This window comes from Salmo trutta, chromosome 5 (genome assembly GCF_901001165.1).
Source record: "Salmo trutta chromosome 5, fSalTru1.1, whole genome shotgun sequence".
Lineage (NCBI taxonomy): Eukaryota > Metazoa > Chordata > Actinopteri > Salmoniformes > Salmonidae > Salmo > Salmo trutta.
In genome coordinates this window covers 28,970,811-28,991,673 of record NC_042961.1, presented here as the reverse complement: position 1 = coordinate 28,991,673, position 20,863 = coordinate 28,970,811, and the positions used below count along the sequence as shown (strand labels likewise).

Here is a 20,863-nt window from a genome sequence, read left to right as displayed (position 1 = left end):
CGACTACACTGCCCGCTAGTGTTTGTATATTGAACGCACATGCATCCAGGATGTGCTGGTAGGGAGTATGTGAGTTTGCACGTTTTTTAAAACGAAATAAACCTTTTTGTACATATATTAATGAGTACCTGTCAATGAGAAAGACAGAAAGAGGGATCAGTGAGATAGTGAGCGAGTTGCAAGCCAGTAGGGAACAGCTCACAAAGTCAGTTTTGAGTGGTGTGTGTGTGTGTGTGTGTGTGTGTGTGTGTGTGTGTGTGTGTGTGTGTGTGTGTGTGTGTGTGTGTGTGTGTGTGTGTGTGTGTGTGTGTGTGTGTGTGTGACCTAGGTCTTCCTCTTGCTGAGGAGAGTACCAACATCACTAATATATGAGGTGTCTCTGCTCTATTCCCTGACTATTGCTTTCATTTACTGCTCTCTCCCTCTGTCTTTCATTCAGATTATCTTTCGCTTTTCTCTTTCCCTCTCTATCTTTGTGCATTCCCTAGTATTCTCTCTCTCTCTCTCTAACTCATTCTCTTGTTCTTTCTTTCTCTCTCTCCCTCTCTCTCAATTCAATTCAATTCAATAGACTATTGACATGGCAAGTTAAATGACTTACATTGTCAAAGTATACATATAGCTAGAAGGGTGGGACCAACAGCAATAACAATAATAGTATTAGTGGAAATGGGATTACCATTAACAGCAACTACAACAACAATATTAATGAGAATAACAATACATTAAAGCAATAGTAGTAGACCAGTCTCAACATGACTGAGAAGACACATGACATGGTATGAAAGCCAAAACAAAACTAAATGTGACATATTATTGACATTACATTGCACTTTTCGCTGGCTGTCCCTCAGGTTGTGGCAGGAGGACACATATTTGGCTTCCAAAACTGCACATTTTGGCTTTTCACCCAATAAATATTAGATTTTTTATTAATCTTTTATAGTTTCAAATTCGTTGTACTGGATGATAATTTGGGGAAATAATTAGTCTCTTAGGTCTGAGTATCTGTCACAGTGTAATAGGAAATGCAGCTCTGTCTCTACCTCTCCCTTGGAGCAGAGTGAGCACAACCTGTCCTCTCTGGGCAGCCAGGTTTGCCTGTGACGACCGGTCTCTTTAGCCAGACTGTGCTCACTGAGTTCATAGCTAGTCAGTGTTTTCCTCAGTTTTATATCAGTCACAGTGGTCAGATAGTCTGCCACCATGTACTGTCTGTTTAGAGCCAAATAGCATTGAAGTTTACTTAGATTTTTATGGTGTCTTTCCACTAGGTGATATATTTTTCTTTTTGCTTTGTGATGATTTGGTAGGGCCAGATTTTCTGAGTGATGTCTTGAGGCTCTATGGGGTTGGTTTGGGTTAGTGAACTGAGCCTCAGAACCAGCTGGCTGAGGGGACTCTTCTCTTGTTTCATCTCTTGACATTGTAGAGCTGTATGATGCAATGTTTTGGGGTCACTTGTTTTTAGATGGTTGTAGAATGTGATGTCTCTTTTTTCTATTTGAATAAGGAGGGAGTATTGGCCCAATTCTTCTCTACATGTGTTATTTTGAGTTTTTCTTTGCACTTGCAATACAGTCTAGCAAAACTCTGCATGCAGTATTTCGATTGGATGTTTGTCCCATTTGGTAAATTCATTATTAGACAGCGGACCCCATACTTTGCATCCATATAGAGCAATTGGTTCTATAACTGATTGGAAAATTCTGTGCCAGATTCTAATTGGAATTTCGATTTTAATGTTCCTTTTAATGGCATAGAATGCTCTTCTTGCTTTGTCTCTCAGCTCATTCACAGTCAAGCGAAAGTTACCTGTGTTGCTGACATTTAGTCCTAGATATGTGTAGTTTTTTATGTTTTCTTATTGAACTGTGTCCAAATAGTGTCATCCTTTCCAGACATTTTTTGTAATTTCATTATATATATATATTTTTTTAATTAATGGTCAGAGCCCAGATTAACGGTAAGATTAACGGTTTCTCTCCCTCTCTCTCTCTCTCTCTCTCTCTCTCTCTTTCTCTCACCCTCTATCTCTCTCTTTCTCTTTCAATTTCTTCTCTCTCTGCTCTTTTATTTCTCTCTCACTGTCTGTCTTTCTTTACTTTTATCATTATTTCCCAATTATGTTTATTCTGTCTCACTCCAGGTTCCCAGGTGTATGCATTCACTCGCAGTTTTATAGAGAGCTCCCATTTCTGCAATTTCTTCTCTACTCAACCGTGTATAGATTTGGCTTTCGAGTTGGTGTGTGTGTGTGTGTGGGGGGGGGGGGTGTTAGGAAATTTGGGAATGGACATTTTCAGACCGTGTCACACTGTATGCAAGTGTGTTTGATCATATCTACTAGGGTTATTAACACAGACACACACGGGGGGGGGAGAGAGAAAAAGAGAGAGAGAGAGAGAGAGAGAGAGAGAGAGAGAGAGAGAACAAGCATAGGGAGTGAGAGAGAGACTGTGTTTGTCCACACCTGATGTCCCTTGCCACACATACAGTACATGACAATAGCATCCATCACACCTACAGTATAGCTGTAAACACTGGCTAGGTTCTGGTAAACCATTTCTATAACTGAAATTAGGTCACACATAATGAACACAGGTGATGGTACAGGGATGGGTGTGTTTCTGTTTGTGTTTGTGTGTTCTTGTTTAGAAGGGAGTGGACACTTGGGTGTGGCAGTAGGTCAGAATGTACCTCCTCACACACACATTCAAACACACACTTGTTCTCTCACACACATACTATGTTGGCTATGCTTGTCAAGTCATTAAAGTTTCCAAGCCTCCCAGAGGAGGGGATGGGAGGTCTCTACGCTGTAATCATCATATCTCTATTCCCTCTATCTTATCTGCTGTTTGGAAAGGGTGAGTCTAGCTCCACCATGTGTGTGTGCGCGCACAAGTATACCCTAAATATTATTTTGAAGAATAGTCCTATTCCATATTCAACAATTGTCTTTGGGTGTTGTTGTTAGTCTCTCCACCCACTAGGTGTCCTATTTTAGCTGAAAGATTACATTTTTAGTTAGCCCTTATCTGCAGCACAGATCATGAAGACTATAGAGACTGTCTTTGTCTCTACAGAAGAAATGAGGCCTGTTTAACGTGATAAATGATAAACAACCAGCTCGATGAATAACTCAGTAGATGTATGATGTAGATGTATGGTCACCGCGAGAATGAATGGATAGGGAGGAAGGGCATTGAGTGCGTGCGTGCGTGTGAGTGCGTCTGCGGGTGTGAGAGAGACACTGAGAGAGCGAGAAAGAGAGAAAGAGGTTGGAAATATGTCTAAAAGGATATGGAGTGGAGTGAGTATGGAATGGAGCTCATTGGTTTAAGATATCCCAAAGATGTCTTCGTGTGTGTGTTAGTTGTGTCTGTGTGTCCTCTTCTCTCTGCCTCCCACTCCACTCTGCAGTCGGACCTCATCCTGACAGATTAGTGAGTGTATTTGTTAGCAGCATTACTGTATGGAGGGTACGTGATAGGGCTAAATGAAAGCTGTGTGTTGTTTAGCACTAGTTAGATGATCTCTCTGAGGTCATTTTTATGAGGGCACTGAGACTAATGTGTCTCTCCTCCTCGTCTTACTTGCCGGGACGGAGAATTAAATATCAACTGTGTGTGTGTGTGTGGGTGTGTGTGTTTGTGTGCGCCTGTGTGAGTGCGTGGGGGTTTAGGGAGGAGGTATATTGAGAGCTAAAGAGGAGGGGTGGAGAGGAGAGGAGAAGGGGAGGAGGAGAGGAGAGCAGAGGAGTAGAGAGGAGTAGAGGGGAGCAAAGGAGAGGAGTGAGGAAGAGAGGAGAGGAGAGAGGGAGGAGGAGGAGGAGGGAGGAGAGGTGATAATACAACTAGATAACACATCTACGAGGCCAATTTACCTGCTGACAGCTATAATGAGGTGAAGAATACTGCAGGAGAAAAGAGATGCTGGAGATAATACAGTAGGGATTGTTTTTCCTCTCCTCTCGTTCTGTCGTTCTCTCGCTGACACAATGTCATCAGGCCTTAGTCACTCGACATGGGTCATTTCTCTTTATCTGTCTCTATTTCTCTCGCATTCTCTGTTGTTCCTTCCCTTGTTTTCTATTTCTCCTTCCCTATATACATTATGACACCTCATCAATACATCCATGAGAAGAATAATCTTTAACAAACATGCCTCCTGTGCTCTGTGTATTTTCAACAGAGAATAATGTGTGTGTGTGTGTGTGTGTGTGTCTGCGCACCTTTTACTAGTGCTTTCTCTCTCTCTCAGCAGCAGCTGCAACCACTAGAGGCACCAGGATTCCAATATTCACTGAACGGGATCTTAAGCACTTACAAATTCGTTCCATATTTAGCTAATTGAAAAAGTCATAACGTATCATACGAACTGCAGAAAAAATATATATTATTTTTATTTGTTATTTTTTGCATCATATGAAATGGATGACAATGTACACGATTATTTCGGAATGAAAAATGCATTCATGTCACGTCCTGACCATAGTAAGCTGTTATTTTCTATGGTAGAGTAGGTCAGGGCGTGACAGGTTTTTTTTCTAGTTTAGTTTTTCTATGTTGTCATGTTCTAGTTTTGTATTTCTATGTTGGTTTTGTTTGGGATGATCTCCAATTAGAGGCAGCTGGTCCTCGTTGTCTCTAATTGGAGATCATACTTAAGTAGGTGTTTTTTCTACCAGGGTTTGTGGGAGATTTTGTGGGAGATGTTTTTGAGTAGTGTATGTGGCACCTCTGCGTCACGGTTTGTTGTTTTGTGCTTTAGTTTATGTATTGCATAGTTTCACAGTGTAAATAAAATGGACTAAGTGACGTTAATGATAGCTATAAGAGGACACACTCACAGCTCGATGTTGGATAGATAGATTATACACAGCTACTAGCCTACTAGGCCTAATTAATAATAATAATACAAATAACAGCAACAACAAAAAAAGAACAACATCAAGAAGAAGGAGGAGGAAGAGGAGCGAGCGCTGCGTGATATTTTGTGTGCCAAACAGGTATTATATTAGAACGTTGATTTCTTTGACCATTTGGAACAATGTAAACAAAGGTAAACACATTTTAAGAAATCACAGAGTTTTTTTCGAACAACTTCAAGCTGTAAAGCCTTTGTTACAGCAGAGACAAAAAAAACTAAAAACATTCATGAAAATAAATTGCTTTGTCCAACATGTTGCAGTTGCGTGAGGCTTGGAGCGCAATTGGTAGCGGATTGGATTACGGAATCTGTTTTAAAGGGATACTTCAGGATTTTGGCAATGAAGCCATTTACCTATTTTCTCAGAGTCAGATGATCTCGTGGATACCATTTTTATGTCTCTGTGTGCAATTTGAAGTAAGTTGCTGACTAGCGTTAGCGCAATTGCTAACTGCCATTAGCGCAATGAAATCTGCTAGTATCTGCTAGCATGCTAGTAGATACCATAGACTTCCAGTCATTGCGATAACGCTAGTCAGCATTAGTTCCCGAAACTACCTCTAAGTTCCTTCATACTGGTTGCAGAGACATACATTTTTTTATCTGTGAGTTCATCTGGAATTAGATAAAGGGCTTCATTGCCAAAATCACAAAGTATCCCTTTAAACAAACACTCTAAAACAGGCAACAGCAGCCAGATGTCTAACTTCGGAAGATATGGATGTTTTACAAAGCCTGACACATTCAACAGTTGTTGATCATAATTAAAGTGAGTTTTCCTCTACTCACTTTTCTTAGAAAACATGATTGCTCTTCTCCTCACTCCACTGATGCCTCCGCCACATTGTTCTCACCGGTCAATATATCCCACTGGTGAAATATGCTGTTATGCGCAATGGCAACATGGTCTGGGTAAAGCCCCGACCGTTTTCGAGAAATCCGTATTTTTTTCTTTTCTTCAGGCTGATCAAATTTCGGATTCAGGTTATGGTCGGGCTAGGTTATGGTCGGGCTAGGTCGGACCGGGCTCTAATTTTCAGGCCGATGACAATTCTAGCATTTGTGCGTGTGTGTTGACAGGAGGGTACTATGTTTCTGAAAATAGCCTGTGCTCAATACAGACATATGCATTACTGTCAACATCGTTGGAGGAACAGGTTACAGCATGGTGTTTGTTTTGTTGTCAATATCAGCATGTTACAGTATGTCTGATTGTGTTCCCTGTCATAGTGTGTGTCTCCCTGTAGGGTCAACCAAGGACAGGCTAAACTGGGGTTATGAGAATAATGACATGCCATGCCAGGGTGATCCCTGGTGTTGTGTACTGCTGAGACAGCAACAGTAATGAGATGTCTAGTGCAGAGACTCTAGTAAACAAACAGCACAGACATGACTAATAAACAGATTGAAAGGGAAGGAGAAAGGCATTGAGAGTGAGAGTGAGAGTGAGTGAGAGAGAGAATGCTTTAAGAGTGTTGTTGTTTCTGTAGTACAGAGATATGTGATATCTTCATTGGGACAGGACTTTGAGCCTTTCCACCCTGCCTCCCACTGCTGGCCCTCAACTCCATGTTAAGCAGGGCCTGGTCGATCCTTCGATGGGAGACCAGATGCTGCTGTAAGTGGTGTTGGAGGGCCAGTAGGGGGAAATCTTCTTCTGGTTTGAAGTACACCTCAATACCCCAGGGCTTTGACTGGGACACTGCCCTGTAGATGGTACCATTCTTCGCAAAATGAAGGTGAGGTGCTGACTCTCTGTGGTCACTGAAGATCCCATGGCACTTATCAAAAGAGTAAGGGAGTCCTGGCTTATTCTGATATGATTCAAAGTCGAAATGGAGATTAGATTAATGGTACTGCAGTGGTAATGTCTACTACATCCACATCTCATCAGGGTAACGATGGCGTTGCAGTCTGACCCTGACCAGTCATCACTCCTACTAATGGTTAAGTGTCTGTTCATTGCCCGAGCGAGGTAGCCAAGCTTAATGTGCGTGTCTATGTGTGTGTGTCAGAGGAGGCTGGTGGGAGGAGCTATAGGAGGATGGGCTCATTATAATGGTAGGAATGGAATAAATGGAATGGTATCAAACACATCAACACATCATATTTAACAAAGTTCAGAATCTCCTGGATAGCTTTTTTTGGACATCGTAGCATTGCTAGTGGAAACCGATTGTATCAGTTAGCCTTGCGTTGAAAAGCATGGGAAAAGGGATGGTACCAAATTATCAGTGTGGAACACAGAGCTCTTTCCCCATGCTTTGTGAATACAGAAAGCAGCCGTGTCTATCTAGGAGAGAGACAACAGACATAGTTAAACTAGAGTGACACTCACAAGTGGGGAGGACTAACCCTTTCATTTCTCGTTCTCTCTTCTTCTTTTCTTTCGTTCAAATCTTTGTTATCCTGCAGTGTCTCCCTTCATTCCTCTCTCCCTCTGTCATGTAGTGAAATAGTACTCTGTTTTTAAATGAACTGGGTTTTGGTCTTTCTCTACCTCCCTGTGATTGGGTCCATCTTTGTGATCCATTGTTTTGGTTAAACATCAGAGTCTAAGCCATTTGTTTTTTACCAGTGTTCCTCCATCTAATTGTTTCCTCTGCCCATCCTCTGCTCAGATCCATCTCTTTCTGTTTCTCCTAAAGCTACTACTGAAGGGATTCTGTGTTGGTGTGTACGTAGCCTAATGAAATATTGCATTCATTAAGTGGGTAGAAGTTTACTGAAGACACTGTAAATAGGTTTCCGTGAATTTCATTGTAATTTACAGGCTAGCTCAGTCTGAAGTAAAATTGTAATATACTGTAAATACGGTATCAAAGCATATATAGTACATGTATATAGTACATGTTAAATTGATGGGGCACTATAACCACAGAGCAGTAAAGCATTTTCACTCATGGGTGCAACACAAATAGCCTCTTACAAGGCACGCTTCAAAATATGTCGATAAGCCAGAAACAACAATAACACAGATAGAACAATGAGCCAGATGTTTCACCTGATGTATAACTCTGAAGCATCCGGTTGGCATTTCCACTCACCACCAAATAATGTGATGAGAGGAAGCCAGTGGCCGGCAGTGGGAGAAGATGAAGAGATGGATTTTAGCCGACATTCTGCACATTTTGTCATTGATGAAACACTTGATCTCAATACAGTTTTCTGTTCCCCAAACTACAATCTGTTTCGAACAGTGTTTGGTTGACTTAACCCTTTGCCAAAGTTTCTCAAAATGGTGTTGTTTAGGACTGCAAGGTGAATTGAGTTATTGCACACGCACACTTCACAGAGCAAACGTTCCGTATCGGAAATATGCAAATACATGCTAGAACACGCCAATAGGAAATCGCTAGAGCATGCTTGGACCTGCCCAACTCCTTGCTTGTTCTGCCCACTATCATTAATTAGCTCCCATTGGAAATGACAGGCTGTAGTCTATCTTGCATTACTTACAGTATAAGAATCAGCATGCACCCACTAGTGGTTAAAAGGTTTTGGCTCTCCAAAGATACGGTACGGTACTGCTTTTTCCCCCCAAATTATCGTATAAGTTAAATACATTAACTTGTTAATTATACATTCATAAAAACAGTTAAACAGCTATTTTTTACAAGACAGATTTAGTTCTGTTGCCACGCCTGTTCTGGAGTTCGGTTCTCCAAAACATTCTCAGCCAGTTACAATCAATGAAGGTAAATTCACTGGGCATATGTCTCTCTCTCTCCCTCTCGCTCTCTCTCCCTCTCCCTCTCTCTTTCTCTTTCTCTTACTCTCCTGCCTCCCACCTACTCTATCTCTCCCTTCCTTCCCTCTTTCTCCCTCTGTCTCCTGCATCTCCCTCACTCTGTCACTCTAACTCTCCTTCACACACACACAGCCAAAGGATTAGGAGACAGCACTTTTCCCTGGATTCCTTTACTCGAACAGGGATTGGAGGACAGGAAAGAGAGCAAAAAGGAAAGGAAGAAGGGAATGTTGGAGGAGGCAGGGGGGGGGGCTTTTCCGAATTGTAGTCCAGGACTGATCCAGTATTCTCTCACTCTCTCTCTCGCGCTCTCTCACTGCCTTTATCTCGGGGGGGGGGGGGGGTTACATTGGAAGTGGTTGAATCTGGTTGACCCAGCTTGGTTCTGAGGAACTGCTCTGTCTGGGGAAAGAGGCACAAGATATAGGTCTATTCCGGCATAAGGACTGGGTCTGGCTGGGCCTGGGCCTAGTTTGATGAGATCGTGTCCCCAGGATGTTGAGTTTGGATGGGCTGGAGATGATAGCTGTCCTGGTGCTGATGGGACTGTTCGTCAAAGTTCTGGAGCAGTTTGGACTCTTTGAAGTTGTAAGATGGGAAGGTAATGGACGGTGTGTGTGTGTGTGTGTGTGTGTGTGCCTCTGTTCTCCGCATTGCTTCTGTCCTGAGGTGGCCTCTTTGGCTAAGGAGTTGGGTTACTGACGGAACTGTTGGCTCTGTCACACACACACACGCACGCACGCACACACAAACCATGCCATATGTAACTATAACTGTGTGTGAGAGACTCTCTAATATTCTCTTTTCCCCTCATCCCTCTCTCCCCTCCTCTGCTGATATGAGCTTTTACCCCTTAATCAATAGCACTATGGAGAGAGTGGCTGAGTGTTCTGGCTCTTGTCTTACTGAGGGAAACTCAGTTTCAGTGTGTTTTAAAGGGGGAAAGGGCAGGATTGTGTTTCCCAAATGGTAGATCGTCCATAAATGTTGGGCTGTGGATAATTCAGGGTGGGATACAAATAAATCGCACTGCACCAACTATTCCAGTCAACTGCTATGCGATGTCGGGGCAATGTGGTTTGTTTGAGTCCCGGCTTAAAACTGTGTCAAAGGTGAGTCAGCCTTATGACAAGGATATGTACAGTAGGCCTTGTGAGGGTTACCCAGTGTGTTGTTTTTAATCAGAAGTTTGAACGGCCCTTACCTTTCTCTCGCACCCTGTTAATACTTTAATCTGTTCTCACTCAGAGTGACGCTGTGAAAGATTCTAATCTCACCAACACACACACACACAAACACACATCACAACAGGTTTCTGGCCTGTTGTAATTCCAGGGTTCACCTCTTCCTATGAAAGTTTGCACTTATACTAAATTCACTGAAGTTGTCTTCTCATTTTAGGGCTGTCTGTCAAGAACTCTTAGTACTCAGCTAAATTGTTATGAAGAACATTTGATCATTAATTTAGAAATGGATATCTGACATAATCCTTTTAGATGCAGTTAAAGAGCTGTAGACAACTGTCAAACACCCAACTATGTCTTATTATACTTGTGAGGACTTTTTGGGGACCGCCAATTGATTCACATTCCAAATCCTATTTTCCCTAACCCTAAACCTAACCCTAGCCTTTACCCAAACCTCAACCGTTAAACCTAAACCTAACCCTAATTTGAACCCTAACCCTAACCCTAGTTCTAACCCTAATCCTAAACCTAAAATAGACCTTTTGCAAGTGAGGCCCAGCAAAATGCCCTCACTTCTCTAGATTTTAGTTGGTTTACTATTCTTCTGAGGACTTCTCACAGGTATAGAAAACGTACACACACACGCACTCACACACACATACGCACACACACATACGCACACACGCACACGCACGCATGCGCATGCACGCATGCGCACGCACAAACACACACAGACACGCACACACACACACACACACACACTATCTCTATGTCTGTTGGACAGTACCCAGTGTTCAAGGTGTGCCAACTGGTTCATCATCTGTGGAACAAAAGTTAAGTTCTATAGAGCTCTCCCTCTCCAATCCCTGTGCCAGGATTGGCCCACTCAGAGTGATTGAATAAGCAGCCTCTCTCTATAGTGCATTAGGCTTTGGCAGATCTGACCAGATCCTTGAAAAATCCTTGGAAAGGGGCATCTCCAATAAGTACTTCTGTGTGTGTGTGTGTGTGTGTGTGTGTGTGTGTGTGTGTGTGTGTGTGTGTGTGTGTGTGTGTGTGTGTGTGTGTGTGTGTGTGTGTGTGTGTGTGTGTGTGTGTGTGTGTGTGTGTGTGTGTGTGTGTGTGTGTGTGTGTGTGTGTGTGTGTGTGTGGTGTGTGTGTGTGTGTGTGTGTGTGTGTGTGTGTGTGTGTGTGTGTGTGTGTGTGTGTGTGTGTGTGTGTGTGTGTGTGTGTGTGTGTGTGTGTGTGTGTGTGTGTGTGTGTGTGTGTGTGTGTGTGTGTGTGTGTGTGTGTGTGTGTGTGTGTGTGTGTGTGTGTGTGTGTGTGTGTGTGTGTGTGTGGTGTGTGTGTGTGTGTGTGTGTGTGTGTGTGTGTGTGTGTGTGTGTGTGTGTGTGTGTGTGTGTGTGTGTGTGTGTGGTGTGTGTGTGTGGTGTGTGTGTGGTGGTGTGTGGTGCGTGTGTGTGTGGTGCGTGTGTGTGTGTGGTGCGTGTGTGTGTGGTGTGTGGTGCGTGTGTGTGTGGTGCGTGTGTGTGTGGTGCGTGTGTGTGTGGTGCGTGTGTGTGTGGTGCGTGTGTGTTTTGTGCGTGTGTGTTTTGTGCGTGTGTGTTTTGTGCGTGTGTGTTTTGTGCGTTTCGTGTGTGTGTGTTTCGTGCGTGTGTGTGTGTGTGTGTTTCGTGTGTGTTTTTGTGTGTTTCGTGCGTGTGTGTTTCGTGCGTGTGTATGTCCTTACTTAGTCTAATGAGTGCTCTCTGTAATAGATGAACAGTGTCCTGATGGCAGTTCATCATGGTGATATTATTATTACTCATTATTCAGCAGGTCAGAGAAGAGGTAGGAAGCTCATTGCTTTATCGTTTTATTTAAAGAAATGGATTGTGTGTATGGGAACATATGTGACCGACCGGCTCAAATCGGTCTTATGTAGCAAAATTTGAAATTGTGTTTTTTACATTGGATAAAAGTAGAGACTCAGAGCTACAAAATGGTATATCATACAGTACAGTTGAGGAACAATGGGAAAGTACGTTTGTGACAGAAAGAGCTCACTGAACATTACTTGCCCTAGCAGAGCTTGTTAGGCTGTTAAGTTCTCCAGAATGTTGGTAACTGCAACTGTGCAGTCAGATTGTTCATTTGTAAATTCAAAACGTGTCGCTCTAGAAGCGTTCAGAGCGCACACCAGACGCTCTGACCGATGAGTAGGGTTGATCTGAATGTTCTGACCTCACAACCGCAGTCAAGCGCCCGAGCTAACTGGCTAACATTGGCTACTTGCTAGCTACTTCCAGACACATAATGAGAGAACACCCCACTCTAACCATTTTACTCGCCCTAGCAGAGCTGGTTAGGCTGTTTTCATGTTATCCAGAGCGTTGGTGACTAACTGTGCTGCTGGCAACAATTTAATAACGTTTTTTTGCCAACGTTTACTGACACCGGCCATATTCAATGGGTGTTGAGCATTAGTAAATTCGTCAGTTATTCTGCGCTCTGGCACACTCAGACAAGAGTGCTCTGAAATCGGAGTAGAAGGCCAAACTGAATTTACGAACGCACCCGGAATGGTTACTTGCATAGTGGAGTCTTTTGTTAAGACATGTAGCTAGCTAGCTAGGTAAACAATGAAGCATAATCCCAACCCATGACATTAGTACCCTGCATGAATCTGCAGGTAGCTAACCAACCAGGTTCAATGTTAGCTAGCTAAAATTAGGCTAAAGCTAGCTAAGCAAATGGCTCTGAGATACAAATAATAAGGTCATACATGTAATGTTAGCTAGCGAGCCAGCCAGGTAATGTTAGCTAGCTAGGTAAACAATGAACCAAAATCACATCTCATGAATTTACTACCCTGCATGAATCTGCAGGTACTTAACCAACCAGGTGCAACGTTAGCTAGCTAACATTAGGCTATAGCTAGCCAAGAAAATGGCTCTTTCTGTCAAAATTAGAAACGTGTAATATCTGAAAATGTAGCTAGCTAGACTATCTTACCTACATATATAATTTATGGACGGACGCGTCGCCTGTCGGAAGCCATGGTTGCCCTTAGTTTGAAGATGTAATCCGGAGACAGGTGTTTTCTCCATCTCCTTAGCTTTCATACTCAAATTCCACTGATTTCAAAACTCGGTCCTCCAGAAAGTGGAGAGCAACACTTATACAGTTTTAATACACAATACATTTTTAAAAAGCAGCAATTGCCAGGATTATCCAGACATACAGACCAGGTCAAATAGACAGAAGCGTGCTATATGGCAGACCAATCCAAACTCATCTCTCGGCATGTCCAGCCCACTCATTATCTCAGCCAATCATGGCTAGCGGGAAGGTTGCTGACTTTATCTGTGGCTATACCTACTAGGCTCGTAATTGAACAATTGTATTCATATTTACAGATTGCATACACGTTTGTTCTTAAGGCACATGAAAGTTTATGTTCGGGAAGCCATTTCTGCCAAAAAACACAATTTCATTAAAATAAGTTTACGTTGAAATGACTCTCCTGTGAAGTAGTGACCCGCGTCATACGCCTAGTTTCCTGAAAAGAGTCACGTGTGTGTGTGTGGGGGGTGGACATTTTTTTAAATGGATTGGTTTGACTGGAGAGAGTTGTCTCTGAGGTCTTCCTTCCAGTAATGTTATAATGTCATGAATGTATTAAATAAAATGACAGCGCTTTTAGGAAACCCAGAACCAAACCTTGCTTGAGCACTGGCCACAGGTCAGCTACTGGCTTTGTTCTGGAGGGAGTGTTGAGATGTTTGGCCTAGTGCAAGTGGTGGAACGCAGGCGGATACTCTTTGGTAGCCACACCCACTCATCTGATACTCTCTTGGCCAAGTCTATAGGCCAAATGAACCCCTCCCCTTCCAAAATTGAAAAGATGCCAGGTACAGGTGCACACCCGTGAAATCCTGATTCATCCTCACCTGATCACATTGGCTGCACACCTGCACCTTTGTCTTCTACTGGCAGCATTTTGGTTCCCATAGGCTTGGAAGAGTTTCTACTACTGTTTTTTTTCAATTACATTTGTGCAGTTTTCACTAGTATGTGGTATATTTTCAGAACTCTAAGCACAAAAATCTAAACAGATCATCAGAATTGCTCATGTTTAAAAACTCCACACATATTTTCAATTGACTGAGTACAACCATCAAATTCATTGCACCAAATCACTCTTTCAATTTGCATATATATTCAATGTAAGTATCTGCTTTTCACAATGCACTTTTCACATTACATTTTACAAGATTTTCTTGTTATTTGTTAACAATACATTTAACTACCACTTAATCAAACTGCTTAAAACTGATAACTACTAAAGAAAAATAGCTGACATTTAGAATTGTACAGCTACATCGTCTGAATCAGTTCATAAAACACAGGCTTGATTCAAACAAGATAATATAAATCATAAGACATTTATGTATATTCTTCTGTATATCAAATTATATATACAATTAAATGTACAATATCAAACAAGATAATATAAATCATAAGACAGTTATGTATATTCTTCTGTATATCAAATTATATATACATTTAAATTTACAATATCAAACAAGATAATATAAATCATAAGACAGTTATGTATATTCTTCTGTATATCAAATTATATATACATTTAAATTTACAATATCAAACAAGATAATATAAATCATAAGACAGTTATGTATATTCTTCTGTATATCAAATTATATATACATCAATAAGAGATCATAGCTTTATCTTAAATAATTATGAATAGATCCACCATTGAGCACAAAACCAACACTTGTTACAGAATATTTTACATAGAAATAACATCTGTCAGACAAACCATGCCTGACAACATGATCCAATAAGACTGATAAAAAAAATGGTGATACCCTCAATTAAAATAATGTTTATCTGCCATTGTAATTACCTTCCTAATATTAAGTTGCGCTGTTCAAAGGCACTTAAAATCATTTATTTTGACCATTCACCTTCTGAATGGCAGACATACACAATCCATGTCTTAATTGTCTCAAGGCTCAAAAATCCTTCTTTAACCTGCCTCCTCCCCTTCATCTACACTGATTGAAGTGGATTTAACAAGTTTCATCAATAAGAGATCATAGCTTTCACCTGGATTTACCTGGTCAGTTTATGTCATGGAAAAAGCAAGTGTTTTTAATGTTTTCTATACTCACTGCTGAACACTGTAAAATTATATATGTTTACCTTATAAATGTATCAAAATGACAGAAATTCATGTTGGAAGGTAAAACCAAATCATTAATAGATGTGGCATTAAATACAACATCATCATTCTCCATCAGCCAGTGTGCTTCATTAGGACAAAGTGGAAAGAGTCACTCGATATGCTACCATTTCGAATTATAGTGTAGTGTACAATGCACTGCTGAAATACCTGGGTTTCATATAGAAATATATTCCACTCATTGATACACTGTGAACTGACGAATTTCAAGCAGAGATACAGGCAATACAGTATCAGTAGACAAGTCACATAGAAAAGGTGACCTTGTACAATGGTGCATGGGGCAGAAATTATATACTACACCGTGCTACGTTTTTACAGCAGCCAACTGCTTTATAATAACCCTATTTCTGATGATTTGTATGTATTGTATAAGGATAATGAAAATGTAAGACTGACATATTTCACAACATGATCACAACCTCCCATTGGATACAAATTATTTAAAAAATGATGCATGTCAAGTTATAGTCAAATACTGTACGGAAAAGGATGTTTACCATCAAGGCCGGATTACCGAACGGGCACTTAGGGCACGTGCCCCCAACCTTTAGGGAGCCCCCAATCCCCCCAAAAGATAGCATATGATAGCAGAATGTGTAGAATTGCAGGAAATTATCTTTAAAATTGCAAAATGTTCTCTCAGCCTCATGGCAAAATGTGTAGAATAGCAGGACGGTATGGAGGTTGGTGCTACTATTGTAGACCATTTATCACTTTTACAGAAATATACAGTACACCTCATAGAACAGAATATCCATTTATGTGTTTCTAAGTATTCAGACCCTTTACCCAGTACTTTGTTGAAGCACCTTTGGCAGCGATTACAGCCTTGAGTCTTCTTGGGTATGAAACTACAAGCTTGGCACACCTGTATTTGGGAGTTTCTCCCATTCTTCTATGCAGATCCTCTCAAGCTCTTTCAGGTTGGATGGGGAGGGTCACTGCTCAGCTATTTTCAGGTATTTTCAGATGTTCGCTCGGGTTCAAGTCCGGGCTCTGGCTGGGCCACTCATGGACATTCAGAGACTTGTCCCGAAGCCACTCCTGCGTTGTCTTGGCTGTAAGCTTAGGGTCGTTGTCCTGTTGGAAGGTGAACCTTCGCCCCAGTCTGAGGTCCTGAGCACTCTGAAGCAGGTTTTCATCAAGGATCTTTCTGTACTTTGCTCCGTTCGTCTTTCTCTCGATCCTGATCAGTCTCCCAGTCCCTGCCACTGAAAAACATCCCCGCAACAGGATGCTAACAACACCATGCTTCACCATAGGGATAGTGCCAGGTTTCCTCCAGACATGACGCTTGGCATTCAGGCCAAATAGTTCCAACTCCAAGCAGGCTTTCATGTGCCTTTTACTGAGGAGTCACTTCCGTCTGGTCCCTCTACCATGAAGGCCTGATTGGTGGAGTGCTACAGCGATGGTTGTCCTTCTGGAATGTTTTCCCTTCTCCACAGAGGAACTCTAGAGCTCTGTCAGAGTCACCATCGGGTTCTTAGTCACCTCCCTGACCAAGGCCCTTCTCCCTCGATTGCTCAGTTTGGCCGGGCGGCCCGTTCTAGGAAGAGTCTTGGTAGTTCCAAACTTTTTCCATTTAAGAATGATGGAGCTGTTTTGGGGGACCTTCAATGCTGCAGACAAAAATTTTAAAACCTATTTTCACTTTGTCATTGTGGGGTATTGTGTTGAGATTGATAAGTAATTTATAGGATTTTATCCATTTTAGAATAAGGCTGTAACGTGGCAAAATGTGGAAAAACTTTCCAAATGCACTGTATAAAAAAGGGTTGTGGTCATACAAAAACTTGCTGGGCTAATAAAGTATACATACAAAAATAAAGAAAGGGCCTGCACACTATATATGCTCCCAATTAGTACCTTTATAGACAACATTTTGGTCCCAGGGATTTTCGTCAGGTCGAGTAGAGCTATAATACATGAAGTTGTGTGATGTTCCTTTCCAAATCAACCTTTAGCCCCAAATCAACCTTGAGCCCCATGTCGATCCTACGGATGTGCGTGTGTGTGTGTGGCATCCTGTACTGTGGTTCTGTCAGTGAACTAGAGAACAGGTGGTATTGACATGCTGTTGCTCTGCTGCCAGGGAGCTGCAGGTCCGCAATAACACACCAACACACACACACACACACACACACACACACACACACACACACAAAGTGAGCTGACCTTCAATTCTTCTCCTTATAACTCATTACTCTGAGAGAATGTTCTGTTCATCTCTCTCTATCCTCTCTCCCTCCTTCTCTATTATCTCTCTCTCTGTCTCATTTTATTTCTCTATACCTTTAACCTAATCCCGGGCGCATTGCCACTGGACCTCTCATTCCTTCCTCCTCAGCATCTCTTCCCTTCTCCTCTCCCCTTCATCCTCCCTCCCTGCCTCATCATCTCCTTCTCTTGAATATCAGTGGGCAGAAGTGTATGTATTGCTTATTTGTACTTTGAGGAAAATTGTGAGGGTATAGGAAGTTGCAAAAGTCCGAGGCTGGGGTTGGAGCTGTGCTGTCGCAGTGCGCCCCCGAAGCTTCGCCCATGTGCTTTCTTTTCTAAGAAGCTGAGTCTGGCGGAGCGTAACTATGATGTGGGGGACAGGGAATTACTAGCCGTGGTCAAGGCCCTGAAGGTGTGGAGACATTGGCTTGAGGGGGCACAACACCCTTTTCTCATCTGGACTGATCACCGTAACCTGGAGTATATCGGGCGGCGAGGAGACTAAACCCTCGCCAAGCCAGGTGGGCTATGTTCTTCACGAGATTTCAGTTCACCATCTCGTACATCCCAGGTTCCCGGAACATCAAGGCCGACGCACTGTCTCGTCTCCACGACACCGAGGAGTGGTCCATTGACCCCACTCCCATCCTTCCAGCCTCCTGTCTGGTGGCACCGGTGGTCTGGGAGGTGGATGCGGACATCGAGCGGGCGTTGCAATCAGAACCCACTCCATCTCAGTGTCCCGCGGGTCAGAAGTACGTCCCGCTCGGTGTCCGCGACCGACTGATCCGGTGGTCGCACACCCTACCCTCCTCGGGTCATCCAGGGATTGAGTGGACGGGGTCTTAGAGGGAAGTACTGGTGGCCCACTTAGACACCTGCCTCGGGGGAAACTACAGCCCCTCCCCATTCCACAGCGACCATGGTCCCACCTGTCAGTGGATTTCCTCACGGATCTCGCGCCATCTCAGTGGAACACCACGATCCTGGTCGTTGTTGATCGGTTCTCGAAGTCCTGCCGTCTACTCTCTTTGCCCGGTCTTCCTACGGCCCTACAGACCGCGGAGGCCCTGTTTACGCATGTCTTCCGGCACTACGGGGTGCCTGAGGACATCGTCTCTGATCGAGGTCCCCAGTTCACGTCCCGGGTGTGGAGGGCGTTCATGGAGAGACTGGGGGTTTTGGTCAGTTTGACTTCAGGTTTTCACCCCGAGAGTAATGGGCAGGTGGAGAGAATCAACCAGGATGTGGGCAGGTTTCTGCGGTCAAATCAAATCAAATCAAATTTATTTATATAGCCCTTCGTACATCAGCTGAAATCTCAAAGTGCTGTACAGAAACCCAGCCTAAAACCCCAAACAGCAAGCAATGCATGTGAAAGAAGCACAGTGGCTGGGAAAAACTCCCTAGGAAAAACTCCTGAGAAAGGCCAAAAACCTAGGAAGAAACCTAGAGAGGAACCAGGCTATGAGGGGTGGCCAGTCCTCTTCTGGCTGTGCCGGGTGGATATTATAACAGAACATAGTCAAGATGTTAAAATGTTCGTAAATGACCAGCATGGTCAAATAATAATAATCATAGTAATTGTCGAGGGTGCAACAAGCACGTCCGGTGAACAGGTCAGGGTTCCGTAGCCGCAGGCAGAACAGTTGAAACTGGAGCAGCAGCATGGCCAGGTGGACTGGGGACAGCAAGGAGTCATCATGCCAGGTAGTCCTAGGGCTCAGGTCCTCCGAGAGAAAGAAAGAAAGAAAGAAAGAAAGAGAGAATTAGAGAGAGCATATTTACATTCACACAGGACACCGGATAAGACAAGAGAATACTCCAGATGTAACAGACTGACCCTAGCCCCCCGACACATAAACTACTGCAGCATAAATACTGGAGGCTGAGACAGGAGGGATCAGAAGACACTGTGGCCCCATCCGATGATACCCCCGGACAGGGCCAAACAGGCAGGATATAACCCCACCCACTTTGCCAAAGCACAGCCCCCCACACCACTAGAGGGATATCTACAACCACCAACTTACCGTCCGAAGACAAGGCCGAGTATAGCCCACAAAGATGTCCGCCACGGCACAACCCAAGGGGGGGGCGCCAACCCAGACAGGAAGACCACGTCAGTGGCTCAACCTACTCAAGTGACGCACCCCTCCCATGGACGGCATGGAAGAACACCAGTAAGTCAGTGACTCAGCCCCTGTAAAAGGGTTAGAGGCAGAGAATCCCAGTGGGAAGAGGGGAACCGACAAGGCAGAGACAGCAAGGGCGGTTCGTTGCTCCAGCCTTTCCGTTCACCTTCACACTCCTGGGCCAGACTATACTTAATCATAGGACCTACTGAAGAGATAAGTCTTCAGTAAAGACTTAAAGGTTGAGACTGAGTCTGCGTCTCTCACATGGGTAGGCAGACCATTCCATAAAAATGGAGCTCTATAGGAGAAAGCCCTACCTCCAGCCGTTTGCTTAGAAATTCTAGGGACAATTAGGAGGCCTGCGTCTTGTGACCGTAGCGTACGTGTAGGTATGTACGGCAGGACCAAATCGGAAAGATAGGTAGGAGCAAGCCCATGTAATGCTTTGTAGGTTAGCAGTAAAACCTTGAAATCAGCCCTTGCCTTAACAGGAAGCCAGTGTAGGGAAGCTAGCACTGGAGTAATATGATCAAATTTTTTGGTTCTAGTCAGGATTCTAGCAGCCGTATTTAGCACTAACTGAAGTTTGTTTAGTGCTTTATCCGGGTAGCCGGAAAGTAGAGCATTGCAGTAGTCGAGCCTAGAAGTAACAAAAGCATGGATTAATTTTTCTGCGTCATTTTTGGACAGAAAGTTTCTGATTTTTGCAATGTTACGTAGATGGAAAAAAGCTGTCCTTGAAGCAGTCTTGATATGTTCTTCAAAAGAGAGATCAGGGTCCAGAGTAACGCCTATTGCCAGGACCGGCCGGGAGAGTGGGCGAGGTTTGTGCCATGGGCCGAGATGGCGCAGAACTCTCTTCGCCACTCCTCTACTAACCTGTCGCCCTTTCAGGTGGTGTTGGGTTACCAGCCGGTCCTGGTGCCCTGGCATCAGAGCCAGACGGAGGCTCCGGTAATTCCACATCTTTATTGAAGGAAAACCGAAACCAAAAAATAAACAGGTACGCAGCAAGAAACGTAACGCACTGTGCCAAACACACACAGAAATAACAGAGATCGGTGGCAGCTAGTAGGCTGGCGATGACGACCGCCGTGCGCCGCCCGACCTTCTGTGGACGTTGTGACAGTGTTGGCAGACAACATTACATTTGGAAATACTCACAATGTAAGCATAACAACTATTTCTAGGGTCCTGAAATAACATCAAGTTAGGATGAAGCAGTTGTACACTGTCCCCTTTGAAAGGAACTCTGAACGAGTAATATGACTATAAAATACAGAACTGGTTTCGAACAAAACTAAACAGGGCAGAGGCACACAATGGCATGTTTTTAGGTATAATGTAAATAACCGTAATAGCCTAACTCTTATG

The 20,863-nt window shown here is 43.4% G+C and overlaps 1 pseudogene; it reads left to right on the top strand.

The window, feature by feature from the left end:
• Positions 1–9,086: 9,086 nt before the first annotated feature.
• The window catches only part of LOC115194026 (Kv channel-interacting protein 2-like), a 43,616-nt pseudogene continuing 31,839 nt past the window's right edge, over positions 9,087–20,863 (top strand).